Source organism: Apodemus sylvaticus, chromosome 8 (assembly GCF_947179515.1).
Source record: "Apodemus sylvaticus chromosome 8, mApoSyl1.1, whole genome shotgun sequence".
NCBI lineage: Eukaryota > Metazoa > Chordata > Mammalia > Rodentia > Muridae > Apodemus > Apodemus sylvaticus.
Genome location: NC_067479.1, coordinates 14,517,949 through 14,536,655, shown reverse-complemented (window position 1 = coordinate 14,536,655; position 18,707 = coordinate 14,517,949). Strand labels below are relative to the sequence as shown.

The window sequence follows — 18,707 nt, the reverse complement described above, 5'->3', positions numbered from 1 at the left end:
AAGGGGCTCCTCTCCCAGTGATGACAGATAATGCAGTCCTCTGCTACAAATCCAGCTGGAGCCATGCCCCCCCCCCACACACACACCATGTGTAGTCTTTGGTTGGTGCCTTAGTCCCTGGGAGCTATGGGAGAGGAGGGTCTGGTTGGCTGATATTGTTGTTCTTCCTATGGTGAGGCAACACTTTCAGATCCCTTCAGTCCTTGCCCTAACTCCACTGTTGGGGTCCCCATGCTCAGTGACATGATTGACTGCAAGCATCTACATCTGTATTGGTCAGTTTCTGGCAGAGCTCTCAGGAGACAGGTATACCAGTCTTTTCTCAGCAATCTTTTCTTTGCATCAGCAGTAGTGTCTGGGACTGGTGGCTATATATGTGAAGGATCTCCCGGTGAGGCAGTCTCTGGATGGCCTTCAGTCACTGCTCCATGCTTGTCTCCGTATTTCCTCACGAGTATTTTGTTCCCCCTTCTAAAAAGGACTGAAGCATCCACATTTTGGTCTTCCTTCTCAAGATTTTCATGCTCTAGAGGAGTTTAGAAGTGTTCTCATAACATTGACATGCAAAATACTATATACTTTGGTTTGATTGTCTATGTGCAGAGTTTATGCCAACATTAAGGTATTACAACCATCAGTCTCTATTGTAATCAGAGGTGCTGTCAAAAGGGACTCTGCCATGTTAAGGGACTAGGATTAAAAGTTCTAATTATAACCATATGATACTATTTTCACCCATATTTTGGTTGTGTCATAAGTTTTGCTCCTCTTTCTTCTTTTTAAATCTGTTGGGTAAGAGAAGAATGAGTTTTATGTGACTTCTGTTGCTACTGAATGACAGCACATAATACTTTCTTAAGTTTTCTGGCTAGAATCACACTAATCTTAGAACTTGTATTGGTTGGTATTTCATTTGGAATGGTTTTAAGATTTCCACCATTCCCTCCTTATTATAGAAGGGAATCAATAAATAAAGTTGAGAAATGTTGGAAAGTCATTCATCAAATCACAAGGTTTCTTTATAGTTGCCATAACCTATCAGCCTTTTAGAGTTTTGATATGATTATTTGTTGACTTTCCCTGTGATACTTTAGTAATGAGATGAAACAGCTAGGAGAAAGCAGGATATTGCATCTCAGCTATCTTTAATTGTCTTCATAAATCTCTGAGGATTAGAAAATGACCTACTGGCCGACCTTGTCTCCTGTTCCTTATTTAGGTAATTGCTTCTACTTGTATATTGTGCCTTGGAAACCTGCCATCTTTACTGATTGTTTGGAGGTAATCCAATGGGCTTGCTTTTACTCCTAAATATAATATAGAACTTGTCATGATAGGAAAACCCTAACTACTAATTCATTCAAAGCATTTGATACGAATACCCTAACTACTAATTTATGCAAAGCATTTTCCAGGATTGTTTATTCTAAAAGCAGTTCTGAGAAGTGAGATCATATTTCTCTCCAAGGAATCACCTTGTTTCTTCTTTAGAAGACCAGTAACTTTACTCTGAAAACTCCTTATTGTTTGAGTAAGACTTTTCTCTGATCTAGGGGGATTCTTTTCTCTGTCAGTACCAATAAAATTGTAACAGATCCACATATTAATTTTAAAGATCAGTATCGTGCCTATTATTGAATTTAATTTCTTAGCACCTTCCTTTAAAGCCATATTTAATTCTCCATTCAAGGAGAATTAGCAAGAATTCTTATCAATGCTTTCTCTTTTCCTTAAAAAGACATCTTTATTTTCTTCTAATAGAATACAATATTTTTTTATTTTTCTAATATATATATGGTTGTCCATGGTTCTGAATTTTTGCCATTTTTATACTTTAACAATATTTATGACTACCCATGTTTACCTATTAGTGTCAGGTATCTATGTCTAGGTTTAGTATTAGATATTACCTTTAAACTGCATCAAAGAACCACTTTTATAAAAATTAATTATGAAGTCTTTTGCTTGGTTTTAAATGATGTGACACTAAACATGCTTCAAATTTAAGAAAGTATATATATTGGGACTTCCATTGTCCCTGTTCAAAATCAAATGCTTTCTCCTGACTTTCTTTAAAAGTACATTACCACCTGAATTTATACCTTTCTTGAAGGTTTTACCATTATCCTTATCATATGTAGCATAACACTGCTTATGTTATACTTGTGTAAAATACATTTTTCTTCCAGGGGAAAGCATAAAATCCAAGCCTGAAATAGATGGAAGACAGTGTCAACCTAACAATTTCAAGAAGAAAATCATAGCTCAGAAAGTAATCAGGAACACACCTCTTTTGTAGGCTCATTGAGTTTGGGATAATATATTAAGTTAGTATAAAGGTCATGAGTCTAGATTTCTGTTTCATATTATATATCAACAATATGTAATTTATGTAGTATGATGCAATAATCTCTGAACTTTGTGTACAATCTCCACTAGCTGTGAATTAAGCATTCTATGGAGCATTCATTGGTAACTCCCAAGGAGCTTCTGCCAATTTATAAGAGGAAATTAAGGCAATGAAAACTTAACAGAGGTCAGATGGATCTGCCTGTACTTGCAGCATTTGATTAATTTGCAAGTATTTGATTAGTTATTCATCTAACTTGCATAATCAGGTTTTATTTAGTTCAGTTTTATTTTTCAGAACTTATTTTTTCATAGCTACCATTACCAAATACACCAAATTCATGCTTATTGTGCATTCTGTGTGGCTTCCTACCTTAGCTGAGTTATTTGAGTTAATGAGTTCTTTGAATCAATATAACAGGTAGCAGTGATACTGTGCTATACTTTCTGGAAGGTATCTAATGTGAATATGGTTCATAGGTGGAACCCTCATTGTCAGCAAGATTCCAAGATCTGTATAAGAGCTTATGTTCCAATATTGTTTCAATAACAACAGCTATAGAATAAATGTGTGTGGAATATGGTTCTTTGATAAGTAATTGCACATAGATTTCTGTTTTTACCATACAGAAACTTTTTGGTATAAAGGTATAAAAAAAAACAGGACCAGAATGGATAAAAAAAATGACATTCTCTGTAAGCTGAACAACAGCCTCATTCTTCTTGAGGTTTTGTGTATTTTCAAGAGTGGTATTATCAGTTCAAAACATCAGACGTCCTTTTTATACTTTAAAATGAGCTATTATATGTTGTATCCTAAGAAAGAAATATAATCTTTAGTGCTATGATTTTCTCCCAAGATGAGATATTTCAATAGAGAAAGATGTGTCTGTCCAAAGTTCTCGAGTGAGATAATGCATTAAATTAAATTAAAGTCAGATGTGAGGCCCTGGGAGAGTATCTCTATACAATTGATTTTTAAATTCAGTGAATATTATCATATTCTCTTTCTAATATTGTTAATGTCTTTCATTATCATTACTCTGACACTTTTCATCTTCGCTCTGTCTGTGTACACATGTTTTAGTCATATTACAGGATTGAAATACCTAGGAAAGCTCTTCCTTTCCTTACTGACTTCTCAAAATCCACTGCCAAGTGTATTAATTCTAAACTAATTATTATTTAAATTTGTGAACACCCTTTACTCAAATGACAGCTATCACCTTCTTCTATCATTGTATAGTTATGTTACTGGTTAATAGCAATCATTCCGATTGCATTAGTGCTTAAAAATATATTCAGTATATTTCCAGAGAACATTAGCTTGTGCCCCCTGTAGAAAATAATGAATGTAAACATCTTTCATTGTTGGGTTCTCTAGGACTCTCATATACACTCATTTTTATTTCCTCCTATTGCCTTTACATTCTTGAAAATTATAATGTATACACTGAAATTTTTATGAAAATCTTCTACTAAATAACAAAGAGAAGTGCTCACTTCTACGGCACTATATTGGAATGATACAGAGAAGATGACTCCTGTACAAGGATGACACACAAATTCAGAAAGCACTTCATTTTTTTTTTTTTTTAGTCCTGACACTATCACAAAAAGGAACCTAACATGACTTCCCTCTGAAAGACCCAATAAGCAGCTGAAAGAGTCAGATACATTTATTTTCCCAACTGATGGATAAAAGCTGCTGACCCCTGCGGTTGAATTAGGGAAAAGCTGGCAGAAATTGAGGTGGAGGGCAACCCTGTAGGAAGACCAGCAGTCTCAACTAACCTGGACTCCCGAGATTTCTCAGATGCTGGGCCACCAACCAGGCAGCATACACCAGCTGATATGAGGCCCCCAAGACATCTACAGAAGAGGACTGCTGGGTCTGGGTTCAGTCATAGAAGATGCACCAAACGCTCAAGAGACTGGAGGCACTGTGAGTGGGGCGGTCTGATGGGGTGGTGGGTGGTAGGATAGGGTCATCTTCCTAGAGACTAGGGGAGGACGTTTAGGATATGGAACATTTAAAGGGTGGACAAGGTGGGGATGAAATCTGGAATAAATATATATATATATATATATATATATAATGAATTTTTGTCATTTTAAAATGAATTTTTAAAAATTTTTAAAAATAAATGAACATAATAAGTATATATATACTTATTATATATATAAAATCTATAAGCAATAAGCTTTGAACATGAAATATTTTAAGCAACAATAACATGCATAAAAATTAAATATATTTTTAAAAGAACATATAAATTGTTCAATTTCAAATATATATAATCAGACATCCCAGATATTTCAATATTTATTATTTTAAACTTTGCAATTGCTTTAGGTATTTTAAGCCTGTATTTTTAATTATAAAAATAAGTTCAGATAATTTGGTTTTAGAATTAGGACAATATTATAGATAAATAGACAAAAAAATGTATTTACATTTTTTTAGTTTCGGTTTCTTATAAAAATAGTGTGGATAAGTAGATTTATGTTATTAACTTTAATAAAATTATACTGTTAATTTAGTATTAGGAATTCAGTTCTCATAAACTAACTGGAGCTATAATTCATTATTATCTAATGTCATATCTAAGAATACAAATAACAACTCCATTTATTTTCCTGAGAAGAGTGGGATATTAAGAGTTTAATGAATTGATTTTTATGACAAAAATTTCCAGTAAGAAATCTGCATCCATAACATAGATACTGATTTACTGAGAATATGGGACACTGTTTTGAATAATTTCTGTCTCTTAAACTTAAAAAAATATAAATTTACCACGAATAACATCTCTATGTAATTATCCCTTTTCATTCTTGTGATTTACCTCTTCATTCATAGAGTGATTATGTTAGTATTTCCTGTGTGCACATGTTAAGATTACAGTCATGTATTCTTCTTGAAACACTCATTCCTGGGAGCACACAGGCATTGGGGGGGAGGCAGCATATATTATTACAATAATTATCAAAAGATCAAACTTTGGCATGTTCCATCAGGATTTGCTTAATCCCCCATTAATAGATACACAGAGAGAGGGAAGGCCACAACCATTATTCCTATTACAGAGCTCAAGATAATTCTATGAAATTAGATTTGGAGGAAAGAAAGAAGAGTGAAGGTTAGAACCTCTTCTATCGACTTAGTTGGCCTATTAGCTTCTCTGGCAGGCTTGACTACTGGATTGCCCCAGAATGACTGTTGAAGCCAGAACCAGGATAACAGGGCGAATGGAGAAGGTTGTACAAGAAGATCTGCTTCATTGTTTGAGAGGGGTCAAAGAGGAAGATGCATTCTCAGCCAGTGGTCAGCTACAGAGCTGTAGGTGAGAAAAAGGTATATCAGTGGGGGAAAAAAACCTACTCCTAAGGGTAGGGAAACATGGAAAGGAATAGCAGTCAATGTTAAACAAAATAGAATCCAACTTTTGATTTTTCTTGTTTCATAATGTGTCAGGGCATCTTTTTTTTTTATATTTTGTTCTCTCTCTCTCTCTCTCTCTCTCTCTCTCTCTCTCTCTCTCTCTCTCTCTTCTCTCTCTCCCCTTCTCCCTCCCTCTCCCTCTCCCTCTCCCTCTCCCCTTTTCTTGCTTATATTTCCTTTACATATATGTTTTGTATTTCAAGTTTGTATTTCCAAGGACTTTCTGAGTGTGTAAACAACGGGCCTTTGAATCTATATCAGTTTGTTTTTTCTTTTCGTGAGTTCTTTCTTTCTGTATGCTTGTATTGCTCTATTCTGACGACACTTTGTGTTTCTTTGGTTCTTATTTTGTTTTACTATCCCTTCAAGCCCTATTTATTTCTAATAGCAGACAGAAAGTGTGTGGCTCTGGATGAGAATGGAAGAAGGGATAAACCAGGAAGCTTAGAGGAAGAGAAAACCAAAATCAGGTTCAACAATATTAGAAAAAATCTATTTTCAATTTTAAAAATTAAAGCACACAAATAACAGAAAATAGCTTTCCAGACAGGTCATGTGAACTCGCAGCTCTCATCCAGGTCTAGAATGGTAAAAAAAAAAAAAAAAAAAAAAAAAAAAAACAGTAGATGGAAGGGAAGGCAGGAAAGATGCACAATTAATAAGACAAGAAAACATGCTCAACCTCCTGTTGTAAACAAGATAGAGAAAACCACACTAATTGTTAAAGGTATCAGCACTATTAGAGAGAGTCTATTCCCCACATTTGGATTAATGAGTTAATGTCTTCAGTAAAAGACCTCTCAGATTAAAGTCACTGATTAACAAGACTGTAATTTCATTGGAAAGTAAACTATTTATCTTAAACCTCAGATCTCTTCTCTGTATTACTTGTTCCAACCTTGCAATGTAAGAAAGTGTTATTTCATTAGCCGATGACCAACAGTAATAAAGTCATAAAGTTTTTTCACTGTGATATCTTCTTTTTCACTGACATTAGTATTTGAATATCATTTCATTTATAAGTACCTGTGGTACAAAAATAAAAAATAGATATTGCACACTTTATATACTCTTCACGGTGTGAGGAGTAATCTGGAAGTGCTTATGTAGTCACTCTATTCTCATATTCAGAAAATATATGATCAATATGATCAAATGAAGCAGAAATATATACTATATCTCCAAGACCCTATAACATTTTTGTTATTTGGCTAGCTAGTATTTATTTTTTTCAGAATGTATGACGCTAGGAAATTAAGAATAATCAAAATTCAAATTTAGTACCTTAATACAAAATGATTTTTTTTCAATTATAGCTTCAGTTCTACAATAAACTAAATGATTGGTAAAAAGAAAACCCTTTATCATAACTCAAGTTTACACTTGAAAAAAAAAAAAGAAGAATGGAGTACCAAAGAGTGTGTGGCTTTTTTGTTTCTCTATGATAGAAAAAAATTAAATTATGGAAACTAATAATTTTAAATAAAAAATCTTTGTCAAATCCTTTGTTGATGTAAAGTAAAATTTAAGATCTGTCTAGAAAATGTTTTTATATATAATGAATTATGAAATATAACCTCCCTTAAGTCAGTCATCTGATTGAGAATTTTTTTCCTGAAATATACCCATAGTGTATTGTGTTCATTATACAATCAGGCTGTTTTATCTACTATTGCAGTTTCATTTAGCCCTGGGGAACCCAGCTGCCAGAAAAATGTGTTATCATTACATGCATGTCAAAAAAGATGGTACGCACTTCAGTAAAATGCACTCATTCAACACATTCATTTGGCAACTTCCAGCTGCTACATATTTAACACAACCTTGAAATGATCTGCTAAACTGGGAATTGAAAGCAAGATTTACTTCAGTGCAAATGTAAAGCTAATTGGATAATATAATTTGCAGTTTGTTCCCATACATTCCTATAAAACACAAATCACTCTTAGGGAGATTTTTTAAATGAATTTACTGTGCTCTTCAGAATAGTAGTTCAAGCAGAGTAAACTAAAAGTTTCTGTAAGTTGATTAGGAAAAAAAACTCTAAGTAATTCTTTAGGCATGGTCTAAGGAAACTATTTTATATAACAATAGTCAATTTACTTTTTATTATATTTAGATTTTTGACCACATTCCCATTTATGAATCCATTTAGAAACCCTACTCTTTTTTCCAAGTTGTATTTAAATATGTTCAAAATAAAATAATGGCCATGAGAGTTTTAAATTTAAAATAGAAAGAATAAAATATTTTAATCACTTAACTGCTCTGAAAAGTTTTACTTTAAAATTGCATTGATATATTATAATTTGGTTTAACTTTATAGTGTTGTGATAATACATTTCATTTATGAGCATAAATAAAACTGGATTTTGCTATTACAACAAGGGCAAACAGTGTTGAAAGACTTTCTTTAATCAGTGGTATTGGTGATAATTGAACATCTATATGCAGAAGAAGGGCAAATCATTCTCCTTAACTCTACATAAAGATTATCTTAAAATCTATCAAAGGCTTAAACCTGAAACCTGAAACTCAGAAAGAAATATGTAATGACACAATCTAAATGGTAAAACCACTGACAAAGAAATTTTAAAATGAAGAAAATAAACTTAATACTACTAAATGTAAAACTAGGCATAGGGAGATAATGGGGATTGTTCAGGAGTCGTCAACCTTATTGACATGGTAAAGATCTTAGGATTGAGCCAAACACACACACACACACACACAAAGAGAGAGAGAGAGAGACAGAGAGAGAGAGGCAGAGAGACAGAGAAACAGAGATGGAGAGAGAGAGGGAGAGAGAGGGAGAGAGAGAGCCTAGAGAAATAAATTCTAAATAGATACTTACTTCTCAAAGATGAAATATGAATGGTGTTATAGGTATTGAAACCTAGAAATGCCATTAATAGAAGGAAATAAAAACTTAAAGAGGTATCAACCCACATATAAAATATTAATCTTCAAAATGGCAATAAATGACAAATAAGAATTAATGGCTTGGAGAAAGAGATCTCATATGTACCTTTAGCATGAAAGCAAATTCCTGGAGGCATCATGGGAAACACTGTGCAGATTCCTCCAGAAAAATGTAGAATGAGAATGAGCTCACAACTGAGAATATAATCTAAAGATATAAAATTCATAAAACAAAAGAGCTTGCACATTGCTGTCTGTAGTGAAAGTATTCACAATGCTCAAAATTAACTGATACAGAGGACATTCAGGATATCAATGGATACTGCTAGCTTCTACATAATATTAAATGTTCATGTTCAGAAACATATATGAAAATGGAGAATATAATGTTAAGTGAAATACAACATCTAGGAACATAATTGCTACATGTTCTCTTTCATCTAAGAAAAACAGTAAGCGCACTTGCTAATGTGCCAGATGGAATGGCGGCTAAAGCATCGCAGGTGGGAAAACAGAGATGAAGAGAAGGGTTCAGGGTTCAAGACCAGCAAGGAGTGAAGAATAGGATGCTGAGAGTCAAGCATGAGGAACATGGAAAACCAGTGTGTGACATGGACATTTATGTAAGATAGCATTACTATGGTCCTCCTGAATTTCTAAAACGAATACATTAATTACTATCATAATGAAACTACAGGATTTTTACAATATGCATAATAGCATGGCAATATATAAGTGTACAATTATCATTTTATTTCAATAGCTTTTACACCATACATTTCTTTAAACCAAAGTTAAAATTACTTTTCTCATGTAAAAAAAAAAAACTTTATATAGGAGAATTTTTTTTCTTGTTCTTTAATTAGTAAATGTGGAATTAAAAACCGAATCTCTTGAGATGGATTCTAGAAAGCAGTAAAATATGTTAAACAGTCTTTTAAGATTTTTAAAAATCATCTTGGTTTACCAAATCATAGTTGACAAAACTCATAAACAAACACAGACACAGATGCATAGACACAGAAACATAAATGCACAAACACGCAAACACACATACACACACACACACAAACAAGAAAGGGGAGGGATTGAATATAAAGTTTTTGAAATTAAACCAATATTAAGTAAATGCTTCCTATACCAAAATTCAATATGAAAATTATGCATAACAATATTTCTCATGTTTAGGTATGTGACCTACTGAGTCATTTTGTGAAATCAATACTTAGAATAAATCTAATAGTATTAGGGATTATATAATCTGTGTGAATAATTGAAATTAAAATAAATGTATGGTAGTAATATATTTCCTCTTCAGTTTTATATATTTAAACAGAATTTATTCCATTCAGTCTTAAGGTATCTGAATAAATAGTTTTAGGTCAAAAGGATGATTTGAATGTTTGAAAAGAGAGGCAATTATGCACACTAATCCAAACAGTGGGAATATTTAGAGTAGCACATTCTAAAACACATGTTTGATTCTCCAATCTAAAGAGCAAATCCATTTGTCACGTGCCAAAACTTAAAACTGAAATGATTCAGGATTAAAGGTCCTCACCGCACCCTAAGGTCAAGAGTAGTCTTGGGAGAATGAATTCTTGTGCTCCATCAGCATGCTACTGTTGCCAGAAACGTAGTTAGCATCACAGTCTCACAACCTCTTTATCCGGCTGCATGTAAAAAACAAGTAATGTTGAATCTGGATACAAATTTAAGTTAGAATGAAAACAGAGTCTGGTAGTTATAATAATCGAATGTGTCCAATCACCTAAAACTGTGTGTTTACTCACTAAACAAGAAATATTGGCAAAGCAACATAAGTACATTTCTATTAAAAACTGCTTTCTTCTATTCACCTCTCGGTGTTCTCATCTGAATCATTTACTATTCTTAAACTTGCCTGAAATTTGGAAGGCAATAAAACTATTGCTTTCATTTCTCAGAATAAAAAATCCCAGGTATTTTTCTTCCAATAAGAATTTAAGAAGAAAAAGAGGCCTTTAGAAATTTTCTATTACAGAAATCAAATCAGTGCCTCAAGTCCCTATTTCCACTTTTCTGAATTTGTAGGACATTCTTCTCAAACTAGATATATTGCAACTTTAAAGTCTTTACCCAATAACCTTCATCTTAGCATCTAACAATCCTCCTCATCTTTCAGCTCTTGGCACATCTGTATCAACTGCTCATGTTTTCTTTACTTCTTTATTTTTTTCTATTAGAATCACATATAATTCACAATGACATATATGAGAAATACTTTATGAGGATTTAAAATACCTACAATCAATTTTCAAAATATTAAACATAATTTATGTGGTACGTGCATCATATATATTTTTTAAGGTGGTAGGAATATTTGAGTCACTCTATAAGGAACATAAAATTTGAATAATCTATATAGATTCTCAACATCTTATCTATGATAATTTTAGTTCTCATACAACTAAGAGAGAAATATTAAAGTAATTGCCTAAAACTTAACTTTTATTATTTTTATTAGATATTTGCTTTATTTACATTTCAAATGCTATCCCCTTTCCTCTTTGCCTCTCTGAAAACCCCCATCCTATCCCCCCTGTTTCTATGAGGGCGTCTCCCCACCTACCCACCCATTCCTGCCTCCCAGCCCTGGCATTCTGCTACACTGGGTCATCAAGCCTTCACAGGACCAAGGGCCTCTGATCCCATTGATGTCCAGCAAGGCCAATCCTCTGCTACATAGGTAGCTGGAGCCATGGGTCCCTCCATGTGAAATCTTTGGTTGGAGATTTAGGACCTGGGAGCTTTGGGGAGTCTGGTTGGTTTATTTTGTTGTTATTCCTATGGGGTTGCAAACCCCTTCAGCTCCTACAGTCCTTGCTGTAACTTCCCCATTGGGGTCCCTGTGCTCAGTCCAATGTGTAGCTGTGAGCATTCACCTCTGTATTTGTCAAGTTTTGGCAAAGCCTCTCAGGAGACAGCTATATCAGGCTCCTGTCAGCAAGTATTACACAAAACCAAGGACTTTGTTTCAAGGTTTAAAAATCAAACATGACTAAAACATGAGGAAAAATAACTTAAAGAATTTGATATATCACCTGATTACAAAGTTATCCCTGGGTTGAAAGTAAAGAAACTTGAAGGCAGCAGCAGTCTTTCTTAGTTGCGGACTATGAGTCTTCTAATACTGACCAACCAGGAGAGATATGCCCTCTGGGGCAAGAATGGCTCAACACCTTTTAATGTAATGAAACTGGATTTTTATTGAATTTAAAGCATGAATGTAGAGCTGTTACAATAAACCCAAGCAAAAAGCTATGGATCCTAGCAATGTCAGAGGTCTTAAGTGATAATTTACTGTTGATGTTATATTAAAAGTACATATAGAGCAACATTTTTCTAAAGAGCTATACTTACACAATTATTTTTGCACTGATCTCAGCATCAATCTGAAGAGATTTATCTGCAGTGTACAACAGTTAAAAGAAAGACTCAGGATAAATATAAATGGTGTCCGGTTACCCAAATTTAGAACTAACATACCATTTAAATGTATTTTCTGAGTTCCATTTTAACATCAGACAAATGCCCATATTGTGGATGGATACATATTATAAAAGTAGTAAGTCAAAAACTTCACTGTTTACAAACAGTGCCTTAATTAAATAAAAATTACATATTAAACCTTTAAAACACACTTCATGTTTCTTGTTTTGCCATTGACATTTAAAAAGTAAAATCCCTGTATTTATTTATTTAAATATCTACCTATTTACTTAAATATCTAGTTAGAACTCTATTTTAAAACTTTAATGATTACTTGAATAGTTTAAAATCATAACTGTAAAATGCTGAAAGAGTTTTAAAAATTTTCAAATGAGAAAACATTTGAAATAAAAAATGAACAATTATGATTCTCTTCTATAAAAGATTTAATTATAAACTGCCTCAATAAGTGGCACAGTCATGTGCATTTTCACATAACATTTAATTTTGTTCTTTCTCTCTTTCCAGATCTGGCTGCATCTTTAGCAAGCATGTACCCGTATATTAGTAAGATGCCCTAAGGTCTTTAGAGGATTTTTGTAATGTCTTCAGAGTTGGCTGATGAATTAAAAATTAGGGTTCTATTTTACATGTAAGGTGCTGTAACCTACTTTTAAAACAACGATTTAGTGACTAGTTTTTATAGACTATTTTTATTAAACTTGTTCCCAGGTCATGAGCTGCGTAAGGATTCATTTAGCTTCCATTTTAAAATTAAAATAACTCCACTAATATACATTTACTTATAAATGACAGTGTGGTTCTGTAATTTTTCAGTTTCTCTTAATATATTCAGGTTAAATTTTCCATTGATGTATTGAATTATCAAATAACGAAATAAAGGCATGAATATTATTTGAATTGAATATTATTGAATATTATTTTCTAAACAGTATTATAGAAGTAAATATTCTCCTGCATAGTACAAATAGTATGTATCTTTTTCCAGCTTTTCATTGTTTTATTCTGAACTCTGAAGATTACTGAGATTTCTGTCACTATAATGGCATGACCTAGTAACTGACTTTATTCTTCATCTTTAGTGCAAAATCATAAGACCTACAAAAAATGGAAAAATAATACCCATAAAAGGAACATTCTAACTTTCTAGATTTATTCATATTTTAACTACACATGAAATACTTTTATAGTCATAATTGGTTCACTGAGAACAATACAGACCTTTCTGAAACCATGTAAAAGTAATTTCAACAGAAAACGTTTAGTTTTTTCAAATTTCTTGAGTTTTAATATATTCTGTAAAATGACATTCTATAATATGGGTAGTTGGTAAAAATTCTCTTCCAATTTTGCAGACTGCTAATTTGTTTTAATGACAGTATCCTTTGCCCTGCAGAAGTTCTCAGTTTCATGGGGTCCTATTTATTAATTGTGGTTTTTAATGTCTCTGTTAATAGCGCTGTCTTCTGAAATTATTTCTTGTGCCCATGAGTTCAAGGTTATTTCCAATTTCTCTTCTTTCAGGCTCAGTTTATATAGTTTTATATTAAGATCTTTGATCCAGGTAGAGTTGAATCTTCTGCATGGTGGTAAGTATTAATTTGTTTGGATTCTTTTACATGGAGTAATCCTATTTAACGAACATCATTCAATTAAGGTGTCCGTATTTACCTGTTTACTTCTAGTTTCTTCATCAAAAATATAATGTGGGGACTGATGTCTGGGTCTTTGATTAAATTCTACTGATCATTATCTCTGTTTTGTTCCCATTCTATCTTGTATTTATTACTAAAGCTCTGTAGTACAACTTGAAATTGAGTTTCAGGATTGTTTAAGTTATTCTCATTGTTTTGGATTTCCACATAAAGCTGAGAAATGTCCTTCCAAGATCTGCAATGATTTGTCCTGGAATTTTGATGGGTGTTGGAATGAATCTGTTTATTGCTCTTGGTTCAGTGGCTATTTTCAGTATGTTAATCTTACCTATTCATGAGCATGGGCAATCTTTTTATCTTCTGATATGCTTTCAATTTCATTCTTCAATGACTTGAAGGTTTAGTACACATTGTTTTATGTGCTTGGTTAGAGTTGCACCATTTGCAGCTCTTGTTAAAAGGACCTGTCCTTGATTTCTTCCTCAGACCATTTGGCATTTATATGCAAGAGGCCTGTTTTTGTTATTGTTTGTTTCTTTGAGTTAATTTGGGGTTCAGTTACGTTGCTGATAGTATTTTTCAATTGTAGAAATTTCCTGATGAAATATTTTGATTCACATATAAATATCACCATATTATCGGCAAATAAAGATATATTGATTCCTCCCTTTCCTATATCTATCCCCTTAAACTTATACTGTTTTGCTTGCTTGTTTGTTTGAGTTTTGGTTTTTTGTTGTTTTGTTTTGTTTTTGCTTTATAACTCAGTTGTCTCAATCATTTTTTTCTTAATTTTTGTCTGGATTACCTACCAAAAGAGTTGGGTTCTGAAGTCTCCTAATATCAGTTTGGAGGCTCCATATGTGATTTAAACTATAGTAGCATGCAAAACTTCTGTTTGAGATGTAGACATTAAGAATTGAAGTGTTAGCTTGGCAGCTTTTTCCTTTGCTGTATATGCAGTGTCCCACTCAATCTCTTCTGATTATTGTTAGTGTGAAGACTACTCCTTTTTCAGATATTAAAATGATATGTCAGGTTGTTTATAGGTTGATCTGCTTGGAGTAGCTTTCCCCAACATTTTACCTATGATGCCTATTGTTAATATTAAAGTGTATTTTATGGATGCAGAAGAAAGTTGGATCCTCTTTTTTAATCCATTCTGCTAGTCTATATTTTTATTGAGGAATTAAGACCACTGATGTTGAGAGATATCATTGTACAATAATTATTGATTCCTCCTCTTATTATTATTATGATGATGATGGTGGTGGTGGTGATTGTGATGGTGGTAGTGTGTGGGGGATTGAGGGTTGAGTGTTTTCTTTTGTTACTGATGAACAGGGATTATTTATTTCTTCTGTTTGCCAGTTCAGGTTGGATTACCTTCTTTCATTTATTTATTTTTATTTTTATTTTATTTTTAGAGTTCAGATTTTATCCCCCTTCTGATTCGTCCTCTGACTGTACCACATCCCATACCTCCTCCCCTGCCTCCCCATATCCATAGGATGTTCCCACTGCCCCAATCCCACCCCACCAGACATCCCTACTTGCAGGATCCTCCAGTCTCTTGAGGGTTAGGTGCATCTTCTCTGACTGAACCCAGACCTGGAAGCCCTCTTCTGTATATGTCTTTTGGGGGTCTCATATCAGGTGGAGTATGCTGCCTGGTTGGTGGTCCAGTGTCTGAGAAATCTTGGAGGTCCAGGTTAGTTGAGACTGTTGGTCCTCCTACAAGGCTGCCCTTCTCTTCAACCTCTTCTAGCTTTTCACTAATTGAACCATAGGGGTCATCAGCTTCTGTCCATTGGTTGGATGAAAATATCTATATCTATCTTTTTCAGCTGCTTATTGGGTCTTTCAGAGGGAAAACATCATAGTCCCCTTTTTGTGAGCATATCATAGCTTCAGTAATAGTGTCATGCCGTGGGGCCTTCCCTTGAGCTGGATCCAAATTTGGACCTGTCACTACACATCCTTGTCCTCAGATTCTTCTCCATTTTTGTCCCTGAAGTTCTTTCAGACAGGAACAATTATGGTTCAGAGTTTTTTACTATGGGATGGCTACCCCATCCCTTACTTGATGCCCTGTCTTTTTGCAACCTTCCAGCACCTTCTATAGCACTTGATTTATGAATTGATTTTCCTTGAAATTGATTTCATCATGGAATATATTAACTTCATTGATGTTGATAGGACTTTTTTTTCTGGGTATAAGGTATAATAGGGTAGACTAGCAGACTAGCATCTTTGGTCTCTTAGTGACTGCAGCCCATCTGTCTTTTTTTTTTTTTTTTTTAGTCAACACTGAGAAGCCAGGTGTGATTCCAAAGGTCATTCTTCATTTGTTAAAAGTTCTTTTACTTTTATACTTTTACATTCCTTTTCTGTCCCATATATTTAGTATTGGTTATTATGTTCCAAGTTTATATTCTTTACTGGAAAAGTCTCATTGAGGAGCCACATGTTCCTTGTACTTTAGTAGCTATCTTCTTCTTTAGGCTAGAATATCTTGCTTCTATGATTTTGCTGAAAATATTTTCTGAGCTATTGAATGATGCTTCTTCTCCATCACTTGTTCTTGTTATTCTTAGATTTAGACTTTTCACAATGTCCTAGAATTCCTGGCTAATTTGTTCAAAGAGTTTTTACTTTTACTTTTTTTTTTCATTCTTCTTCTTCTTCTTCTTCTTCTTCTTCTTCTTCTTCTTCTTCTTCTTCTTCTTCTTCTTCTTCTTCTTTTTCTTCTTCTTCTTCTTGCTGGTGAACTTATCTTATATTGTATATTCAATGTCTGAGATTCTCTCTTTAATCTCTTTTATTTGGTTATCAAAGATTACTATGTGGTTCCTGAGCAAATCCTAAATCATTCATTTCCATGATTCCTTCAGTTTTGGTTTTCTTTATGGATTCTACTTTTACTTTTGGGTCTTACATGTCCACACAGCTGTTCATCACCAAAGGAAGTCAGGACTGGAACTCAAGCAGGTCAGAAAGCAGGAGCTGATGCAGAGGACATGGAGAGATATTACTTACTGTCTTGCTTCCCCTGGCTTGCTCAGTTTGCTTTCTTGGAGAACCCAAGACTACCAGCCTAGGGATAGCACCATCCACAATGGGCCCTTCTATCCTTGATCACTAATTGAGGAAATGTCTTACAGCTGTATCTCCTGGAGGCATTTCCTCAAGGGAGACTCCTTTCTCTCAGATAACTCTGGATTGTGTCAAGTTGACACATAAAACCAGCCAGCATGGCCTCTTTCTTCCCTGGTCAGAGTGTTCTGTTGCTCTCAAAGGAATGCCTACTGGAGATTGGCACCCTGACAAAGAAATGATGCGATGAGCATTCAGGGAAAGATCTTTGTGAACCATTCGAGATAGTTAGGAAGGGAATCTGCAGCAGTTTTATAGCTACAGAGCTGAGGATGAGACTTGGGGATTGAATCATGAGGAACAGAGGGAAGGTGAATATATGTTCTTAATTTACTGGCTTCCCTGGCTGTGATTTTAAAGGGAGTATTTCCTTGAGTTGGAAACTATGATAACGCTACAATATGTTGCGGGAGGGAAGGTGGTTACTAAGTCAACATCTGTAAGATAAGAAAGGCAGTGCAAGGGAGTCTGTTTGTATTTTGTTGCAGTGCTAGGGATAAATTAGGGGAATTAGATCAGGAGGAAAAGAGAGAATCATGAAAAGCTATAGTTAGACTATCTACTTACCTTATAGGAGTGGCCTACAGATTAACATGGATTGTCTTTTGGAGTTTCAGGCTGGGATAAAAAGAAAAGACTGGTAAGAAGGATATTAAGAGGGACAAATATTTCCAATTTTCTGAGGAATCTCCAGATTGATTTCCAGAGTGGTTTTACCAGTTTGCAATCCCACCATCAATGGAAGAGTGTTTCTCATTCTCCATATCCTCGCCAACATGTGCCATCACCTGCAGTTTTGAACATAGCCATTATGATTGGAAATAGCTATACCTGAAGAACAAGCTATTCCACTCTTGGGCATATACCCACAAGTTACCCCACAAGGCCACAGGGACACATGTTCTACTATGTTCATAGTGATTTTGTTTGTGATATCCAGAAACTGGAAACAACACAGAAGCCCCACAACAGAAGAATGGATACAGGAAATGTGGTTCATTTATATAATGGAATATTACTCAGCTATTAAGAATGAGGACATACTGAGTTTTGCAGGCAAATTGAGGGAACTAGAAAATATTATCCTGTGAAGTAACTCAGACTCAAAAGGATGTTCATGGTATATACTCACTAATAAGTGAATATTAGCCAAAACAAAGTACAGAATACCCAGGATACAGTCCACAGAACCCAAACAGGTTAATAAGCCAAAGGGCCCAAGTGAGGATGCTTCAATCCCCCTTGGAAGAAAGAAGAAAGTAATCACATGAGGGAGATGAAGGTCCTGGTTTGGAAAGTTGACAGGGAAGGGAGAAGGAGAATATAATTAGGTACAGGGTAAGGATAAAAAACTGAAACCTGGAGGGCCAGAAGAAAGAATGGAAGCAGGCAGTCTTAGCAGGGGAGGTGGAATGACTCTCTAGAATGTACCAGAGATCTGGGAGATCACAGACTCTTAGGAATCCAAGGGAGGGATCTTAGATGGATTGCCTTACAGTGGGAGAGGGAACATGTAGAGCCTACTTCCAGCAGCAAGACCCGGCATCAAGTGAGGGAGGGATGGGGTTGCCATTCCACAGTCAAAGATTCTGACCCACAATTGTTCCTGTCTGAAAGTCCCAACAAGGAGGTGAAAGAGTCAGATGCAGATATTTATACACAAAGTTTAGAAGCTGCTGAACACTGTT

At 34.4% G+C, this 18,707-nt stretch overlaps 1 pseudogene; it reads left to right on the top strand.

Annotated features, from left to right (window-relative positions):
• The first annotated feature begins 3,840 nt into the window (after positions 1-3,840).
• Positions 3,841-3,938, top strand: LOC127691837 (uncharacterized; annotated as a pseudogene).
• Positions 3,939-18,707: the final 14,769 nt, after the last annotated feature.